Source organism: Pan troglodytes, chromosome 5 (assembly GCF_028858775.2).
Source record: "Pan troglodytes isolate AG18354 chromosome 5, NHGRI_mPanTro3-v2.0_pri, whole genome shotgun sequence".
NCBI lineage: Eukaryota > Metazoa > Chordata > Mammalia > Primates > Hominidae > Pan > Pan troglodytes.
The window spans coordinates 182787834-182806527 of NC_072403.2; the positions used below are offsets into that span (position 1 = coordinate 182787834).

Sequence of the window (18694 nt, forward strand, 5' to 3'; positions counted from 1 at the left end):
GCAGGGCAGTTGCTGCCAAGGCCCTCAAACAGGGGGGCCATCCTTTAGAAACCCTGTCTAGCTGTTTAGAGAGGTAGGCCACCGGCCTCAGCCAGGGCCCCACAGTTTGGGTTTAAAGTCCAGCTGCCATCTTTTCTCTGACGCATACAGTGGAAAAGGCTTTGTGAGATCCGCTAGCCCCTGGGCTGGGGCTTTCAGAAGGTTTTCCTTTAAGTCATGAAAGACTTGCTGTTGTTGGAATCCCCATTCCAAATGTTCCCGGTCCCCGCCCCCTTTGTGACGTCATACAAAGGCGTGGCTAATACTGCAAAGTTGGGCTCCGCAGTCTACAAAACCCCACAGCTCCTAGGAATTCTCTCACCAGCCTTCTGCCCTTAGGCTCCGGAAGATTGCAAATGACCTCCTTTCTTTCGGATCCCGGGCTGCTTTCGGACACCTGTCGAATAGTAAATCCCAAGTAAGCTACCTGCGGTCGTCGGCAGATCTGAGTTTTCTTCTTGGACACCTAATACCCACAGCCCTCCAGGTCGGTCCTAAGGATCTTAGAATCCTCGATGGGGGTCATAAGCCAGGGGGGGAAGAGGGACTGGCTCTCAGTCCCCGCCTCGCGGGGTGTGCCTCCCCCGTGTGATGGGGATCCTCAGAGTTGGGCGAGGAAGAAGGGCTGGCTCTCAGTCACCGCCTCGCGGGGGGTGCCTCCCCTCCCTGCGATGGGGGTCCTAAGAGCCAGGGGGGAAAGAGCGGCTGGCTCTCAGTCCCCGCCTCGCGGGGGGTGCCTCCCCCCCTGCGATGGGGGTCCTAAGAGAAATGGAGGGAAGAGGGGCTGGCTCTCAGTCCCCGCCACGAGGTGGTGCCTCCCCCCCTGCGATGGGGGTCCCAAGAGCCAGGGGGGGAAGAGCGGCTGGCTCTAAGTCTGCGCCTCGCCAGGGGTGCATCCCCCCACTGCGATGGGGGTCCTAGGAGCCAGGGGAGGAAGAAGGGCTGACTCTCAGTCCCCGGCTCGCGGGGGGTGCCTTGCTACCCTGCGATGGGGGTCCTAAGAGCCAGGCAGGGAAGAGGGGTTGGCTCCCAGTCCCCGCCGCGCGGGGGGTGCCTCCCCTCCCTGCGATGGGGGTCCTAGGAGCCAGGGGGGAAAGAGCGGCTGGCTCTCAGTCCCCGCCTCGCGGGGGGTGCCTCCCCCCCTGCGATGGGGGTCCTAAGAGAAATGGAGGGAAGAGGGGCTGGCTCTCAGTCCCCGCCGCGCGGGGGGTGCCTCCCCCCCTGCGATGGGGGTCCTAAGAGAAATGGAGGGAAGAGGGGCTGGCTCTCAGTCCCCGCCTCACGGGGGGTGCCTCCCCCCCTGCGATGGGGGTCCTAAGAGAAATGGAGGGAAGAGGGGCTGGCTCTCAGTCCCCGCCGCGCGGTGGGTGCCTCCCCCCCTCGCGATGAGGATCCTAAGAGCCAGTGGGGGAACAGGGGCTGGCTCAGTCCCCGCCTCGCGGGGGGTGGCTCGCTCCGCTGAGATGGGCATCCTAAGAGCCAGGGGAGGAAGAGGGGGAGAGGAGGATAGTAATTTCAGCATCGCAGGCTGTGTTCACCCAGCCTGTTAAATTGTTATTAGTATCCTGAAAGGGAGAGGATGATATTACTCCCCATAACAGACAGATATGACTCCCCATCGTAGAGCACGAGGTGTACACCCGCCCTGTGATTTTCTTCCTCATATTCAGAGACCGAGAGGTTGATGTCACTCCCAATATCGGAGGAAGTATACACCCCCGTGTGAGATGTTCCTTAATGATATTCCACGGCGGAGGGGTTGATATGACTACATACATGGCAGAAAGTGGAAACCCCCCAGGGATATTATTCCCACGATCCTGGAGGGAAGAAGATGATGTTACTTTCAATATGACAGAAGGTGGATGAAGTGGTGGACTGCCCCTCCACACCTGTGAGTATTTCTAGTTGGGTGGGACGAGAGACTGAGAAAAGAAATAAGACACAGAGAGAAGGTGTAAAGATACAACAGTGGGTCCAGGGGACCGGCGCTCAGCACACCAAGTACCTGCACCGGCACCAGCCTCTGAGTTCCCTCAGTTTCTATTGATTATGATTTTCATTATTTTAGCAGAAAGGAATGTAGTAGGAGAGCAGGGTGATGATAAGGAGAGAGTCAGCAGAAGACATGTGAGCAAAAGAATCTATGTCATAATTAGGTTCAAGGGAAGGTACTATGACTGGACGTGCACGTAAGCCAGATTTGTTTCTCTCCACCCAAACATCTCAGTGGAGTAAAGAAGAACAAGGCAGTGTTACTGCAAACATGTCTCGCCTCCCGCCACAGGGCAGCTTTTCTCCTATCTCAGAGTTGAACGAATGTACAATCGGGTTTTACACCGAGACATTCAGTTCCCAGGGGCAAGCAGGAGATAGTGGCCTTCCTCCATCTCAGCTGCAAGAGGCTTTCCTCTTTTACTCATCCACCTCAGCACAGACCCATTACGGGTGTCGGGCTGGGGGACAGTCAGGTCTTTCTCATCCCATGAGGCTATATTTCAGACTACCACATGGGGAGAAAGCTTGGACAATACCCTGCTTTCAAGGGCAGAGGTCCCTGCGGCTTTCCACAGTGCATTGTGTCCCCGGTTTATTGAGACTAGAGAATGGCGATGACTTTTACCAAGTACACTGCTGGTAAACATTTTGTTAACAAGGCACGTCCTGCACAGCCCCACATCCCTTAAACTTTGATTTTATACAACACATGTTTTTGTGAGCTCCAGGTTGGGTCAAAGTGGCTGGGGCCAAGCGGCTAGGGCAAAGCTACAAATTAACAACATCTCAGCAAGGCAATTGTTTAAAGGACAGGTCTTTTTGAAAATGGAGTCTCTTATGTCTTTCCTTTCTACATGGACACAGTGACAGTCTGATCTCTCTTTCTTTTCCCTACAGGTGGACACGCCCCCACTGATATTCCTTCTAATTGCAACGTGGGAGAGGAGGATATGACACGCGATATCGCAGGGAGCAGAAACACCCCTGTGATACTGTTCTTCATATTCAGGGACGAAGAGGATGATATTACTCCCAATACAGACGGGTGTACACCCTCTGTACACCGAGGGTGTACACCCGTCTGTGAAAGAGTTCGTAATCTCCAGAGGGGGAGATGATATTACTCACAATATGGTAAAGAGGCTGTGAGTCCACGGAGGATCCTCAGAGCCAGCGGGGGAAGAGGGGCTGGCTCTGAGACCCCGCCTCGCTGGGGGTGCCTCCCCCCACTGCGATGGGGGTCCTAAGAGCCAGTGGGGGAAGAGGGGCTGGCTCTGAGACCCCGCCTCGCGGGGGGTGCCTCCCCCCCTGCGATGGGGGTCCTAAGGGCCAGTGGGGGAAGAGGGGCTGGCTCTGAGACCCCGCCTCGCTGGGGGTGCCTCCCCCCCCACCGATGGGGATCCTAAAGGCCAGTGGGGGAAGAGGGGCAGCCTCTGAGACCCCGCCTCGCTGGGGGTGCCTCCCCCCCCCTGCGATGGGAGTCCTAAGGGCCAGTGGGGGAAGAGGGGCTGGCTCTGAGAACCCGCCTCACGGGGGGTGCCTCCCCCCCCTGCGATGGGGGTCCTAAGGGCCAGCGGGGGAAGAGGGGCTGGCTCTGAGACCCCGCCTCGCAGGGGGTGCCTTCCCCCCCTGCGATGGGGTTCCTAAGGGCCAGTGGGGGAAGAGGGGCTGGCTCTCTGTACCCGCCTCGCGGGGGGTGCCTCCCCCCCCCCGTGATGTGGGTCCTAAGAGCCAGAAGGCTTAGAGGGGCTGGCTCTCAATCCCCGCCTCGTGGGGGGTGCCTCCTCCCCCTGCGACGGGGGTCCTAAAGGCCAGTGGGGGAAGAGGGGCTGGCTCTGAGACCCCGCCTCGCTGGGGGTGCCTCCCCTCCCTGCGATGGGGGTCCTAAGTGCCAGTGGGGGAAGAGGGGCTGGCTCTGAGACCCCGCCTCGCTGGGGGTGCCTCCTCCCCCTGCGATGGGGGTCCTAAGAGCCAGGGGGGGAAGAGGGGCTGGCTCTCAGTCCCCGCCTCGCGGGGAGTGCCTCCCCTTCCTGCGAGGGGGGTCCTAAGAGCCAGGAGGGGAAGAGGGGCTGGCTTTCAGTCACCACAGCTGGCGGGGCCTTTATGTTCTGGTTTTACCCAAGAGTCAGCTGATTTGCTTCTTGTACTAGCAGGGCAGTTGCTGCCAAGGCCCTCAAACAGGGGGGCCATCCTTTAGAAACCCTGTCTAGCTGTTTAGAGAGGTAGGCCACCGGCCTCAGCCAGGGCCCCACAGTTTGGGTTTAAAGTCCAGCTGCCATCTTTTCTCTGACGCATACAGTGGAAAAGGCTTTGTGAGATCCGCTAGCCCCTGGGCTGGGGCTTTCAGAAGGTTTTCCTTTAAGTCATGAAAGACTTGCTGTTGTTGGAATCCCCATTCCAAATGTTCCCGGTCCCCGCCCCCTTTGTGACATCATACAAAGGCGTGGCTAATACTGCAAAGTTGGGCTCCGCAGTCTACAAAACCCCACAGCTCCTAGGAATTCTCTCACCAGCCTTCTGCCCTTAGGCTCCGGAAGATTGCAAATGACCTCCTTTCTTTCGGATCCCGGGCTGCTTTCGGACACCTGTCGAATAGTAAATCCCAAGTAAGCTACCTGCGGTCGTCGGCAGATCTGAGTTTTCTTCTTGGACACCTAATACCCACAGCCCTCCAGGTCGGTCCTAAGGATCTTAGAATCCTCGATGGGGGTCATAAGCCAGGGGGGGAAGAGGGACTGGCTCTCAGTCCCCGCCTCGCGGGGTGTGCCTCCCCCGTGTGATGGGGATCCTCAGAGTTGGGCGAGGAAGAAGGGCTGGCTCTCAGTCACCGCCTCGCGGGGGGTGCCTCCCCTCCCTGCGATGGGGGTCCTAAGAGCCAGGGGGGAAAGAGCGGCTGGCTCTCAGTCCCCGCCTCGCGGGGGGTGCCTCCCCCCCTGCGATGGGGGTCCTAAGAGAAATGGAGGGAAGAGGGGCTGGCTCTCAGTCCCCGCCACGAGGTGGTGCCTCCCCCCCTGCGATGGGGGTCCCAAGAGCCAGGGGGGGAAGAGCGGCTGGCTCTAAGTCTGCGCCTCGCCAGGGGTGCATCCCCCCACTGCGATGGGGGTCCTAAGAGCCAGGGGAGGAAGAAGGGCTGACTCTCAGTCCCCGGCTCGCGGGGGGTGCCTTGCTACCCTGCGATGGGGGTCCTAAGAGCCAGGCAGGGAAGAGGGGTTGGCTCCCAGTCCCCGCCGCGCGGGGGGTGCCTCCCCTCCCTGCGATGGGGGTCCTAGGAGCCAGGGGGGAAAGAGCGGCTGGCTCTCAGTCCCCGCCTCGCGGGGGGTGCCTCCCCCCCTGCGATGGGGGTCCTAAGAGAAATGGAGGGAAGAGGGGCTGGCTCTCAGTCCCCGCCGCGCGGGGGGTGCCTCCCCCCCTGCGATGGGGGTCCTAAGAGAAATGGAGGGAAGAGGGGCTGGCTCTCAGTCCCCGCCTCACGGGGGGTGCCTCCCCCCCTGCGATGGGGGTCCTAAGAGAAATGGAGGGAAGAGGGGCTGGCTCTCAGTCCCCGCCGCGCGGTGGGTGCCTCCCCCCCTCGCGATGAGGATCCTAAGAGCCAGTGGGGGAACAGGGGCTGGCTCAGTCCCCGCCTCGCGGGGGGTGGCTCGCTCCGCTGAGATGGGCATCCTAAGAGCCAGGGGAGGAAGAGGGGGAGAGGAGGATAGTAATTTCAGCATCGCAGGCTGTGTTCACCCAGCCTGTTAAATTGTTATTAGTATCCTGAAAGGGAGAGGATGATATTACTCCCCATAACAGACAGATATGACTCCCCATCGTAGAGCACGAGGTGTACACCCGCCCTGTGATTTTCTTCCTCATATTCAGAGACCGAGAGGTTGATGTCACTCCCAATATCGGAGGAAGTATACACCCCCGTGTGAGATGTTCCTTAATGATATTCCACGGCGGAGGGGTTGATATGACTACATACATGGCAGAAAGTGGAAACCCCCCAGGGATATTATTCCCACGATCCTGGAGGGAAGAAGATGATGTTACTTTCAATATGACAGAAGGTGGATGAAGTGGTGGACTGCCCCTCCACACCTGTGAGTATTTCTAGTTGGGTGGGACGAGAGACTGAGAAAAGAAATAAGACACAGAGAGAAGGTGTAAAGATACAACAGTGGGTCCAGGGGACCGGCGCTCAGCACACCAAGTACCTGCACCGGCACCAGCCTCTGAGTTCCCTCAGTTTCTATTGATTATGATTTTCATTATTTTAGCAGAAAGGAATGTAGTAGGAGAGCAGGGTGATGATAAGGAGAGAGTCAGCAGAAGACATGTGAGCAAAAGAATCTATGTCATAATTAGGTTCAAGGGAAGGTACTATGACTGGACGTGCACGTAAGCCAGATTTGTTTCTCTCCACCCAAACATCTCAGTGGAGTAAAGAAGAACAAGGCAGTGTTACTGCAAACATGTCTCGCCTCCCGCCACAGGGCAGCTTTTCTCCTATCTCAGAGTTGAACGAATGTACAATCGGGTTTTACACCGAGACATTCAGTTCCCAGGGGCAAGCAGGAGATAGTGGCCTTCCTCCATCTCAGCTGCAAGAGGCTTTCCTCTTTTACTCATCCACCTCAGCACAGACCCATTACGGGTGTCGGGCTGGGGGACAGTCAGGTCTTTCTCATCCCATGAGGCTATATTTCAGACTACCACATGGGGAGAAAGCTTGGACAATACCCTGCTTTCAAGGGCAGAGGTCCCTGCGGCTTTCCACAGTGCATTGTGTCCCCGGTTTATTGAGACTAGAGAATGGCGATGACTTTTACCAAGTACACTGCTGGTAAACATTTTGTTAACAAGGCACGTCCTGCACAGCCCCACATCCCTTAAACTTTGATTTTATACAACACATGTTTTTGTGAGCTCCAGGTTGGGTCAAAGTGGCTGGGGCCAAGCGGCTAGGGCAAAGCTACAAATTAACAACATCTCAGCAAGGCAATTGTTTAAAGGACAGGTCTTTTTGAAAATGGAGTCTCTTATGTCTTTCCTTTCTACATGGACACAGTGACAGTCTGATCTCTCTTTCTTTTCCCTACAGGTGGACACGCCCCCACTGATATTCCTTCTAATTGCAACGTGGGAGAGGAGGATATGACACGCGATATCGCAGGGAGCAGAAACACCCCTGTGATACTGTTCTTCATATTCAGGGACGAAGAGGATGATATTACTCCCAATACAGACGGGTGTACACCCTCTGTACACCGAGGGTGTACACCCGTCTGTGAAAGAGTTCGTAATCTCCAGAGGGGGAGATGATATTACTCACAATATGGTAAAGAGGCTGTGAGTCCACGGAGGATCCTCAGAGCCAGCGGGGGAAGAGGGGCTGGCTCTGAGACCCCGCCTCGCTGGGGGTGCCTCCCCCCACTGCGATGGGGGTCCTAAGAGCCAGTGGGGGAAGAGGGGCTGGCTCTGAGACCCCGCCTCGCGGGGGGTGCCTCCCCCCCTGCGATGGGGGTCCTAAGGGCCAGTGGGGGAAGAGGGGCTGGCTCTGAGACCCCGCCTCGCTGGGGGTGCCTCCCCCCCCACCGATGGGGATCCTAAAGGCCAGTGGGGGAAGAGGGGCAGCCTCTGAGACCCCGCCTCGCTGGGGGTGCCTCCCCCCCCTGCGATGGGAGTCCTAAGGGCCAGTGGGGGAAGAGGGGCTGGCTCTGAGAACCCGCCTCACGGGGGGTGCCTCCCCCCCCTGCGATGGGGGTCCTAAGGGCCAGTGGGGGAAGAGGGGCTGGCTCTGAGACCCCGCCTCGCAAGGGGTGCCTTCCCCCCCTGCGATGGGGTTCCTAAGGGCCAGTGGGGGAAGAGGGGCTGGCTCTCTGTACCCGCCTCACGGGGGGTGCCTCCCCCCCCTGTGATGGGGGTCCTAAGAGCCAGGAGCAGAAGAGGGGCTGGCTCTCAGTCCTCGCCTCATGGGGGGTGCCTCCTCCCCCTGCGACGGGGGTCCTAAAGGCCAGTGGGGGAAGAGGGGCTTGCTCTCTGTACCCGCCTCGCGGGGGGTGCCTCCCTCCCCTGTGATGGGAGTCCTAAGGGCCAGTGGGGGAAGAGGGGCTGGCTCTGAGACCCCGCCTCGCGGGGGGTGCCTCCTCCCCTGCGATGGGGTTCCTAAGGTCCAGTGGGGGAGGAGGGGCTGGCTCTCTTTACCCGCCTCGCGGGGGGTGCCTGCTCCCCCTGCGACGGGGGTCCTAAAGGCCAGTTGGGAAGAGGGGCTGGCTCTGAGACCCCGCCTCGCTGGGGGTGCCTCCTCCCCCTGCGATGGGGGTCCTAAGAGCCAGGGGGGTAAGAGGGGCTCGCTCTCAGTCCCCGCCTCGCCGGTCGTGCCTCCTCCCCCTGCGATGCTGTTCCTAAGAGCCAGGGGGGGAATAGGGGTTGGCTCTCAGTCCCCGCCTCACCGGGGGTGCCTCCCCCCCCTGCGATGGGCTGCCTTAGAGCCAGGAGCAGAAGAGGGGCTGGCTCTCTGTACCCGCCTCGCGGGGGGTGCCTCCGCCCCCTGTGATGAGGGTCCTAAGAGCCAGAAGGCTTAGAGGGGCTGGCTCTGAGCCCACGTCTCGCGAGGTGCCTCCTCACCTTGCGATCGGGGTTCCAAGAGCCATGGGGGAAGAGGGGCTGGCTCTCTTTTTGGATGATTCTTTTTCCTTTCTCAGGCAGTTTTCTTTTTTCTTTCTTTTTTTTTTTTTTTTTTGAGACTGAGTCTTGCTCTGTTGCCCATGCTTTGCTGGATCTCGGGTGACTGCAACCACTGCCTCCCAGGTTCAAGAGATTCTCCTGCCTCAACCTCCTGAGTAGCTGGGACTAGAGGCGTGTGTCACCACACCCTGCTAATTTTTGTATTTTTAGTAGAGATGGGGTTTCACCATGTTTGCCAGGATGGTCTCTATCTCCTGACCTTGTGATCCACCCACCTCAGCCTCCCAACGTGCTGGGATTGCAGGTGCGAGCCACCGGGTCCAGCCTTTCAGGCGATTTTCATACCTGCATACTCTGATCACTACTCTGTTAAACAGTCAAGGAGGGTAAGTATTATCTTCAGATTTCCAGAGCTCTGTCTCTGTACAGCCCTCTCCTCCTCAATATTCTGCCCTATGAATTCTAGCCACATTGGACTTCCCAGACTCACAGTTCTCTCCTCTCAACTCAGGAAGATCTCTGAGCTCCATCTGCATTCTTTCTTCCTGTGCTGTGGCCTGGAAAGTTTTCTAAGTGTTTGGGAGGTCAATTGTGTGGCTAGCCTCATTTGTTTCTCATTTCTTGAGGATCACTGCCTTTTGATGCTTGATTCCAGTGATTGATTCCCTTTGTTGCTTGAGGGCCATAGTTTCATATATTTTGTCCAGTATTTTTGTTGTTTTAGGTCAGATAGTAATTTTGGTCTCTGTTACTCCATCTTGGCCAGAAGTGTAAGACCTAAGCATTTACACATCAAAATACTGCACACATAATTTTAGTTTAAGCTACTTTTTAAAAAATCTCCTTCATTTTCCATTTAGCATTCTATTTAGGGTATTACATTGGTTTTTTTGAAATTCTGTTATTGGCAGTTTCTATTGCCTATCAATCCCATTTAAAGATAGTGCATAGGGTATTCTAAAATAGCTGTTAAGCAGAGAGAAAATTGGGCCTGATAGGGTGAGAATCACAGCTCTAATACCTAGAGTGACCTTATAATATATTGTCCAAGGGAGATATTTTTGACAGTGAAAGAGGGTGTTGTTAGTAATTATATCAGGACCATGGCCTAAACCAGGACTATCCCAGGCAGCCTGGGACATATTTGTACCCCATCTCTATTTAATGCCTTTATACAATTCTTTACTTAATTCTACCAGCCTTTATTGAGCCTGCTTTCTTTGTCTAGCTGAGTGCCACGTGCTGACATCACTAAGATCAATACAGCAAACTCTGAAAGATGGACAGAGAGACAGGAGATCGTCCTTTGTAATTCAGTGTGATCTGTGCTGCAATAGAGGTGAGCACAAGGGCCTTACGAAGGCTCAATGAAGAGCATGCTTGACTGCAGGGGAGGGTACTTAGGTTAGAAAAGATGAATCGAAGTATGTTCATAGGGAGCATGGGAGGAGAGGTGGTGGGAAAGGTGTTCCAGACAGTGTGTGTCAAGGCCAAGAGCCAGGGGAACACAGGTGGGGCTTCTTTTTTTTTCTTCTAAGATGGAAGAGTGTTCTGATCGGCTGGAAAACAACGCACATGGGAAGCTGTACAGAAATGAGTGGGGAAAGGTAATACTTAACAGCAATAGCAGTTAATATTTAGTGCCCACTTACGACATGCTGGACACAGTTCCGGGTACTCTGAACATATTCGCTCATTTAATCTTTACAACAACCCTATGAGGTAGGTACTATTATTATCCCCATTTTCAGGTGCGGAATCTGAGGCACAGAGAGATTAAGTATGTTGCCCAGGGCCACGCACCAAGTATGTGGTAGGTCCTGGAGTTGAATGCAGAGCCCCTCCACTCTAAACTCCTGAAAGCCAGATGCTACAAGGCGTTGTTATTCCAAGTGGAGGAATGCTAAGGACAGCATCCTGCAGGTGACCAGGAAACCCTGAAGCATTCAAAGCAGGGAAATGGCTTAAAACAAGGTGGTATAAGAAAGTATTCCCAGAGCAGCATGCAAGTCTGGTTTAGTGGAGGTCTCCGCTAGCCACAAGAGGTGGTAAGAGGCTGAGCTGAAGCAGCTGCAGCAGGGATGCAGAGGGTACATTCCCCAAACCCTTATGGGCAGAGTCCTTTGGCTTCAGTGACCACGGCCAAGGGTGCAGAGGAGAAGCCCAAGAAGATGCCAGGTGTCTGGCTTATGCCCCTGTGTGAACGTGAAGCCTCTCATTGACATGCAGGTTACAGGAGGAAAAGCAGGTTTATTTGGGAAGGAGGCTTCTAGACCATGACTCCCATTTTAGCCATGTAGTTTTTGAAGTGCTTGTACAAGTTCTAGGTGGAAATGTCCAGGAGGCAGTGGGGAACTCAAAGTAGATCTCAGGAGAGAGGCTTAGGCCAGAGGGCTTGGGAAATCATCAGCATGGGGGTGGGAGGAGAGCTGGTATTTGGATGAGATTGCAGTGGAGCATGAACAGAGTGGGAAAAGGTGGTGATGAACCCAGGGACTCCAGTATGCGGTAGCTGGCTGTGAGATTAGGAAGCAATGAAGGAGGCCAAGAAGGATGTGGGGGAGAAGCATCAATAAGGAATAAATGAGTTGCATGTGCTCCAGAGAGGCCAAATAAAGACTGGATTTGGCTCTCGCAGGTCATACACGAAAGAATCTTGGAACCAAAAGGAAAACGGTGGTGGTTTAAAGGGTATATTCAGTTTCTAGGTCTGCTGTCACAAAATACCAGAAACTGGGTGTCTTGTTAAAACAACAGAAATTTTTTGTCTCACAGTTTTGGAAGCTAGAAGTTCAAAATGAGGTTTTGGCAGCACCATGCTCTCTCTGAAGATGCTAGGAAGAATCTGCTCCATGCCTTTCCATTCGCTTCTGGGGTTTCCTGCAAGCCCTGACATTCCTTGGCTTGTAGATGCATCACCCCAGTTTCTGCCCCCATCATCACATGGCCTCCTCTCTGCGTGTGCCTCTGCGTTCCCTCTATTCTTCTTCTAAGGACACCGACACCAGTCATAGTGGATTAAGGATCCACTCCTAACTAATTACATCTGCAACAACCGTATTTCCAAATAAAGTCACATTCTAAGATTCCTAGGGAGAACATGAATTTTTGGGGGTGTGTGGATACTGTTCAACCTGGGACATGGAGTAAATAAATGGCAAGGAAGATTACAGATGACTTTAAGCTAAAGAGGGAGATAGGGTTAAATGTAGGACTTTTTTTTTTTTTCCAGGACGGGAGAGGTTTAAACATGTTACTACATTGAATAAATGAAATAACCATGAACATGGAGTGGCTAAAGATTCTGAACTAAGTGCAAGTAATTGATAGCGCAAGCTCCCAAGGGGCTGGGGCCTGGAGCGCAGATGGATGGATCCACTGTGGGCAGAACTGGGGCGTGGGAGGGGTGTGCCGATGCAGATGTGTTTGAGTGTGGGGGGCCAGAAGCTGATTGGGATGAAGCGTGACAGTGCAGCTCCAAGCCCGCTGGAGGTGTTCACCAAGCAACTCAAGAGCAGATGGCAGAACGAGCAGCTGAAATACCAGCTTGTGAAATCAACCCTACTTTGTGGGGAGAGGATTGGTTAAGGATTCTAGCCATGAGAACCAAGAAGAGGAGGATAATCTGTTCATGCCTATTATGGGGCTTTGGGGGAGCAGTTTCAGCCTCAACCTGGATAATGTTTTAGAAGGCCAGAGAAAGGAACCCTGCAAATCATGTGAGCTGGCCCCTCACTTTGAGATGAAGTGTCCATACAGCAGTAACGCCACCCTCTGTAGTGGTTCTAGAGTGTGGCAATCTGGAGGGGTCATTATGGAAAAGGGCTGAAGCATAAGAATGTAGGACCAATACTGAGATAGAAAGAGGATTCTCTGAGATGACTTAGGCAGGGTGATGGTGGTGGAGGTGGGTGTAAGAAGCCCTCTGCTGCCTCAGTCCGAGCATGGAATTCAATTGGTCAAGAGCAGAGCCAATCACCATTTAGGCCCCCTTGTTAGCCTTAATTTATTCCTCAGGTATGGAGAATACTCCTCAAGATGCATTCAGAGTGTAAGCTACCTCTTCCTCAGCAGAGGACTGCCCTGCAGGTTTGCAGTTCTGTCATTTGGAAACTCCCTGATGTGTCCCTTGGCTCTTCCCATTCTTTTGCTTCAACACATTTCAAGACCAGGCACCTTAACTGCAGAAACAGCATGAAAAACAAGTAGGTTTCAGGAAAAATTATCCCAAGTGGAGTCTCTACTGTGCTCTGTTTATCAGATGTAAAGCTTAAAACAGTGTAAGAGTTTTTACAGAGTGTATTCATATCACACCAGTTTTGGGTCCATAGACAGGGGCTTTTTCTAGATCAAACCGTTCAATTGTCCTGTTGATCCTGGCCTAAAATCTGAGTGGATAAAAAATATTTTAGGAGAGATGAGATTCTAACCCTCAATGGCAAAAAGCAGGGCTGAGCCCTAAGCCCACGTTTTTACACATATTTTACAATTGAATGTGTTGCACTACCGCTAGAACACTAGTTCTCAACCAGGGGCGATTTTGTTTTCCAGGGGACATTGGCAATGTCTGGAGACATTTTTTTTTCCATTTTCAAAAATTGTGGCAAAGCACATAACATAAAATTAGCCATTTGAACCATTTTCATGTGTATAGTTCAGTGGCACTAAGCACCTTCACACTGATGTGCAACCATCACCACCATCCATCCATAGAACTCTTTTCATTTTGCAAAACTGTAACTCTGTACCTATTAAACACTAACTCGCCATTTCCCTCTTCTCCCAGCCCCTGACAACCATCATTTGACTTTCTGTCTCCATGATTTTGACTACTCTAGGTACCTCAAATAAGTGGAATCATACTGTTGAGGGATTTTTGATGGTCACAATTTGGGATGGGGTGCTGCTGGTGTCTAGTGGGTAAAGGCTAGGGAGGCCACTTAACATCCTGCAATGCACAGGATGGTCCCCACAAGAAAGCAATAACTAACCCCAAACGTCAATCCTACCAAAATTGAGAAACTCTGAGCTAGAAAAATCCCATGAGTAATCTTACACCATGGAGTATCAGTCAATAGAGACTAGTTATGTTGCAATAAGAAACCACCTCCAAATTTCTGTGGTTTAAAACAACTTATATTTTTGCTCTAACATGGAGCATCCTTAATCAGCAATCCAGGCTGGTGGGAGTTCCATCCTGACCTGGGCTTCTACGATGACTGAAGCAGAACAAGGATCAGTGATAAATTGTGCACTGGCTTTTAAAGCTCCCATTGGAAGTGTCCAGGTCATTTTCGGTCACACTTTCTTGGCCAGATCAAATCACAGGTCCACATCTCACTTCAAAGGGAGGAAGGAAGTGCATTTTTACTCTGAGGAAATACAACCACCACACCTAGCAATTAAAAATAAACCTCATAGTGTTATCACCTGCTTGAAGTGCTGATATCAGAGCAAGCCTACCAGTGGGAGTGGTGCAGGCTGCAGGTTTTTGGTTTTGTCTTGTTTTGTTTTGTTTTGTTTTTGGAGACTGCACTCCAGCCTTAGTCTGTCATGCAGGCTGGAGTACAGTGGTGTCATCACAGCTTATTGCAGCCTTGACCTCCCCACACAAGTGATCCTCCCACTTCAGCCTCCTGAATAGTTGAGACTACAGGCCTGTGCCACCACGCCCGGTTAATTTTTTGTATTTTTTTGTAGAGATGGGGTTTCACTATGTTGCCTAGACTGGTCTTGAACTCCTGGATGCAAGTGATCCACTTGCCTCGGCCTCCCAAAGTGCTGGGATTACAGGCGTGAGCCGCCATGCCTGGCCTAGAAGCTCATTCTTATTGGCCAGAAGCTAGAGAGTGATCTAAAGGCTCCAAGCCAGGCCAGACTGGTTTCAAGCCTTAGGGCTAGTGTATTAATGAATGAGGTTCGAGCTTCTATGGCATGGGAACTGAGGGGCACCACAACACTCAGCTTACTCAAGGGACCAATTCTAGCAGCCTTCGAAGGAGTCTGAAAAAGGTAGCCTTGAATTAGTTTCCGGGTGAAAAATATTTGTCCCAATTGAAGCAAGTACTACTAGTGACTGCCTCTGCTATGGAAGCAGGGGTTACCTGCTTACCTGTGAGCAATAGGATTTCTTGGGGTTGATTTTGCAGGAACATGTACCTCCATGTGGCCAAACAAGCAGGCTTGCTTAGATTTGCACCACAGGATATTAAAGTGGAAAGGAATCTTAAACATCTAATTGAGGGATGGCAAATTGGGTTCATTGTAAGGGTCACCTCTGACCCTTTGGTTGTGGCTGCTAGGAGCACTGGGTGGGAAGAATTCTGTAGTTTTTTCCAGAGAGAGACAGCCACGCTTCATTAGAGAGTCTAGTGGGCATGGAAGGGAGGGGGTGAGTTGTTGTGCCTGTAACAGGATTTTGCCATCCCTAGTTCTAATCTAACACTCAGCTGAGCTGAGGCTCAGCTCCACGAGTGATTTATAGAGGTCCTTCCTTTATTGCTTTTATGTCACCACATCTAGAATTAGGTCTTCTGCTTCCAAGAAAGTCAGCTGCCTCATTACCATGTAGCATAGTTAGATTCCCCATTTCACCTAGAAAATAAATATTTATTGAGGGCTGGCCAAGTGCGGTGGCTCACGCCTGTAATCCCCGCATTTTGGGAGGCCAAGGTGGATGGATCATTTGAGGTCAGGAGTTCGAGACCAGCCTGGCCAACATGGTGAAACCCTGTTTCTACTAAAAATACAAAAATTAGCCAGAAATCCCTTGAACCCAGGAGACGGAGGTTGCAGCGAGCCAAGATCGCACCACTGCACTCCAGCCTGGGCGGAAGAGAGAGATTCCGTCTCAAAAAATAAATAAATAAATAAATAAATTCACAAAAATATTTATTGAGGGCCCACTTGGTTTTTAGCACTGAAATAGGAGCCGAACATAGAGCAGTGAATGAATAGGCCAAGTCCCTGCTCTTCTTGGCCTTACATTTTGGGGGAGGAGACAGATTAGTAATTATTAGGAGAATTATTAGTAATTATTAGGAGAAAGCAGGAAATTTCTGCTTTCATGGGTGGGATACCAGAAGGTAAATCATTATGCAAGGATATTTTGGGACAAGTTTCTATAGCATAGATGTATTTTAGGATGATTGGGGCTGTGTGTTGTGAGCACGGGATCTCTGAGGCAGTCAAAGGGCACCAGGAACCTCATCTCTTAAGACGTGCATGCACCGTAGGCTGCCGTTTGTGTCCCTCACTCTGGCCAAGCTCCCTTCTTCATCATGGCCTTTGCACTTGCTGTTCTCTGTCTGGGGAAGAATGCTCTTTCCCTAGAGATCCAAATGGCTCACTCCTTCAGTGTCTTCAAATCTCTGTCAAATATCACCTAAACAGAGAGGCTTTCCCTGGCCTCTAGAGGACAAAGTAGCACATTTTCTCACCCACTTACCCTGCTCATCCTTCTTTATAGCACCCCTCACCACCTGCTGTATTATTTGTTTATCTTTCAGCTTTCTCTCTAAAATGGAAGATCTATGAGAACAAGAACCTGTCTGCTCATTGAGGTGTTACTCTAGAAAAATGTCTGGCCCATAGCAGGTGCTTAATCAACAATTTTTGAAGGAAAAGTGGAGGAAAAAAGATAGGAGAAAGCAAACTCATGAAGAAGAGTGCTTGTGTGGGGTGGGAGGAGAAGAGGGCAATGGATCCAGGCCCTACAGGGATTCACTGTTCAAGCAGAAAGTCCAGGGAAAGCCACATGGCCTCCTTCAATCGGATGAGCTGGAGCTGCTGACATCCCCTGCAACCTGGGAGCCAGTGCATGCAATGCTCCAGCTGGGCCTAAGGACAGAAGGAGGCTAATGAACAGCCACCTTCGGAGCAACAGGGTCACTTCAGTCCTCCCTGTTTACTTCCAAGCTGCTGGGAGTCTTATGCACATTTCCTCTTCTCACTTGCCTCTTCACATCCCTAGCTGCCACAGGAATTTATGGCTTAATTAAAGTGGGAAGCAGGGTTTATACATGTTTATATAAAGTTATATTTTCCTCCACCTCTTTGTTGGAAGAAAACTCAAATGTTAAAATTCTTAGGAGCCCAGGAGTTCGAGACTAGCCTGGGAAACATTGCAACCCCATCTCTACAAAGAATAAAAAAATTAGCTGGGAGTGGTGGTCCCAGCTACTTGGGAGGCTGAGGCAGGAGAATCATTTGAGCCCAGGAGGTTGAGGCTGCAGTGAGCCATGTTAGTGCCATTGCACTCCAGCCTGGGTGAGAGAGTGAGATCTTGTTTAAAAATAAAGAAAGAAACACCTAGAAAGGACACTAGAGATAAATCTAGTTCATGCTCCTTGTTTTCTATGGGAGGACACTGATGTCCAGGGTCACACAACTCACAAATGGCCAGCCTACGGAAACCCTGTAAGAGGCAGAGTGTGAGGAAAAGGCAGGCACTTGTGATAACCCCACTGGTGGGCAGGAGCTAAGCCTCCATAGGTGGGGAAGGGAATTAACCCCAGGACACAGGCTCCAGTCTGGGGGCTTGAGATGCTCAGGGGACACCAGTTAGAACTAAGGCAGGAGGCCAAGGCAGAAGCTGTGCTCCTCTGCCTGGATGTATCAGGGCAGCAGAGGAAGAAGAGTTGGCAAAGCAGCCCAGAAACACATGAAGAGGAGGAGTGAATGTAAATAGAGCATGCCAGAGATGGCAGATCAAGGCAGGGAGTTAAATTGAAGGAGGAGGCGGCCGCGGCCAAGGGTGCACAGTGATTCAAAGTTACAGTTGGTTATGGGCTGAGGAAACAGCTTTCTGTTTCACTGCTGTGAGAGGCAACCAGGTTGCAAGGAAAGGAGGGGAAGAGGGAGGCGTTAACATGGAGGAGTGAATGTAGACAGAACCTTCCAGATGTTGGCTGAAGATAGAAAGGAGAGGGAGGAGGGGTTCTGGAGGGAGAAAGAAGTTAAAGAGTATTTTTTTATATGGGGAGATATGGGAGTTTTGGGTTTTATTTTTGGCTTGTGAGAATGAGCTAATCTTGTATAAAGGGATTAAAGATTTTTTAAAAAATTTATCTCTGAGCCTTAGGTCTTTCAACTTTAAAACGAAGATAAAAAATCTATGTCTTTGGCTTATGAGGATTAAAATGTGAAAACACATTACTCCAGTGCCTGGCACATTATAAACACATAATACATGGTAGCTATTTTAAACATTTGATTATAAACTTATGTAGTGCTCATCTGGAGGCCTAGGAAAGTGTTATTGAAAGTATTTTAAATCTTAGTATCTTATATTTATCATTTATAGGGTATAGTAGATTAAGAAATACTTCACGTATTTTGAAAGATTGGGCTGGAAACATACCCGAAGAAGCATTCTTTTTATCTCTCATGTACATGTGGACATTATACATTTTAATTAAGTGTTATTATATGAGCCAAATTCCCTCCTCATGGGTGTTAGTAGGAGTTGACCTCGAAGGAGGGAGGATTTGGTTGTGGATTTATGACTCACATCTGCGAAAGGAGTAAGGGCGAATAAGAACAGGAAACTCTCTGATAAGCAATTTTACTATGTTTTCATTTTTATCTGAAACTCTGTAATCCAAGACTGGGGTAACTTTTCATATTTTTTAAAAATACTTTTTTATAGGCTGGAGTGATCTTGTGTAAGCAAGGATAAATCATAGACGTTAGAGAGACGTTTGTCTCTGTGCTCTTTGGTGCAAATTCCATGAAAAAGAGCCAAGGCAGGGGGTGGGGGTGTTTGTCAGGAAACCAAGGGATGAGATGTTTTTCTTTTTCAAAGATGACACCTGTGATGCCAACTAGTGAGCATGGGCGAACAGAGCGGAAAGGAATTCGTTACAGTCCTAAAGAGGGATAAATGCATCTGGTGTCAGATTAACTCCAGCGAACAGCCTCACTCAGTCCTAAATACTGACTCAAAAGCATGTTGATTTCAGTGTGAGAAACAGATGTGTAAAGGTGA

General features: G+C 51.4%; 1 long non-coding RNA gene across 6 annotated transcripts; it reads left to right on the forward strand.

Annotated features, from left to right (window-relative positions):
• Window positions 1-532: 532 nt before the first annotated feature.
• LOC134810230 (uncharacterized) lies at window positions 533-17041 on the forward strand. Of its 6 annotated transcripts, none has more exons than XR_010157829.1 (8): window positions 533-1933; window positions 2935-4712; window positions 5896-6119; window positions 7121-9092; window positions 9935-10045; window positions 10245-10313; window positions 11939-12911; window positions 16215-17041. It is a non-coding gene; the product is annotated as an uncharacterized LOC134810230 (long non-coding RNA). The 6 variants fall into 6 exon arrangements; XR_010157826.1 differs by lacking the exons at window positions 11939-12911; window positions 16215-17041 and adding exons at window positions 10458-10629; window positions 11482-11792 and having other exon boundaries at window positions 534-1933; XR_010157828.1 differs by lacking the exons at window positions 11939-12911; window positions 16215-17041 and adding exons at window positions 10458-10519; window positions 11482-11792 and having other exon boundaries at window positions 534-1933.
• Window positions 17042-18694: the final 1653 nt, after the last annotated feature.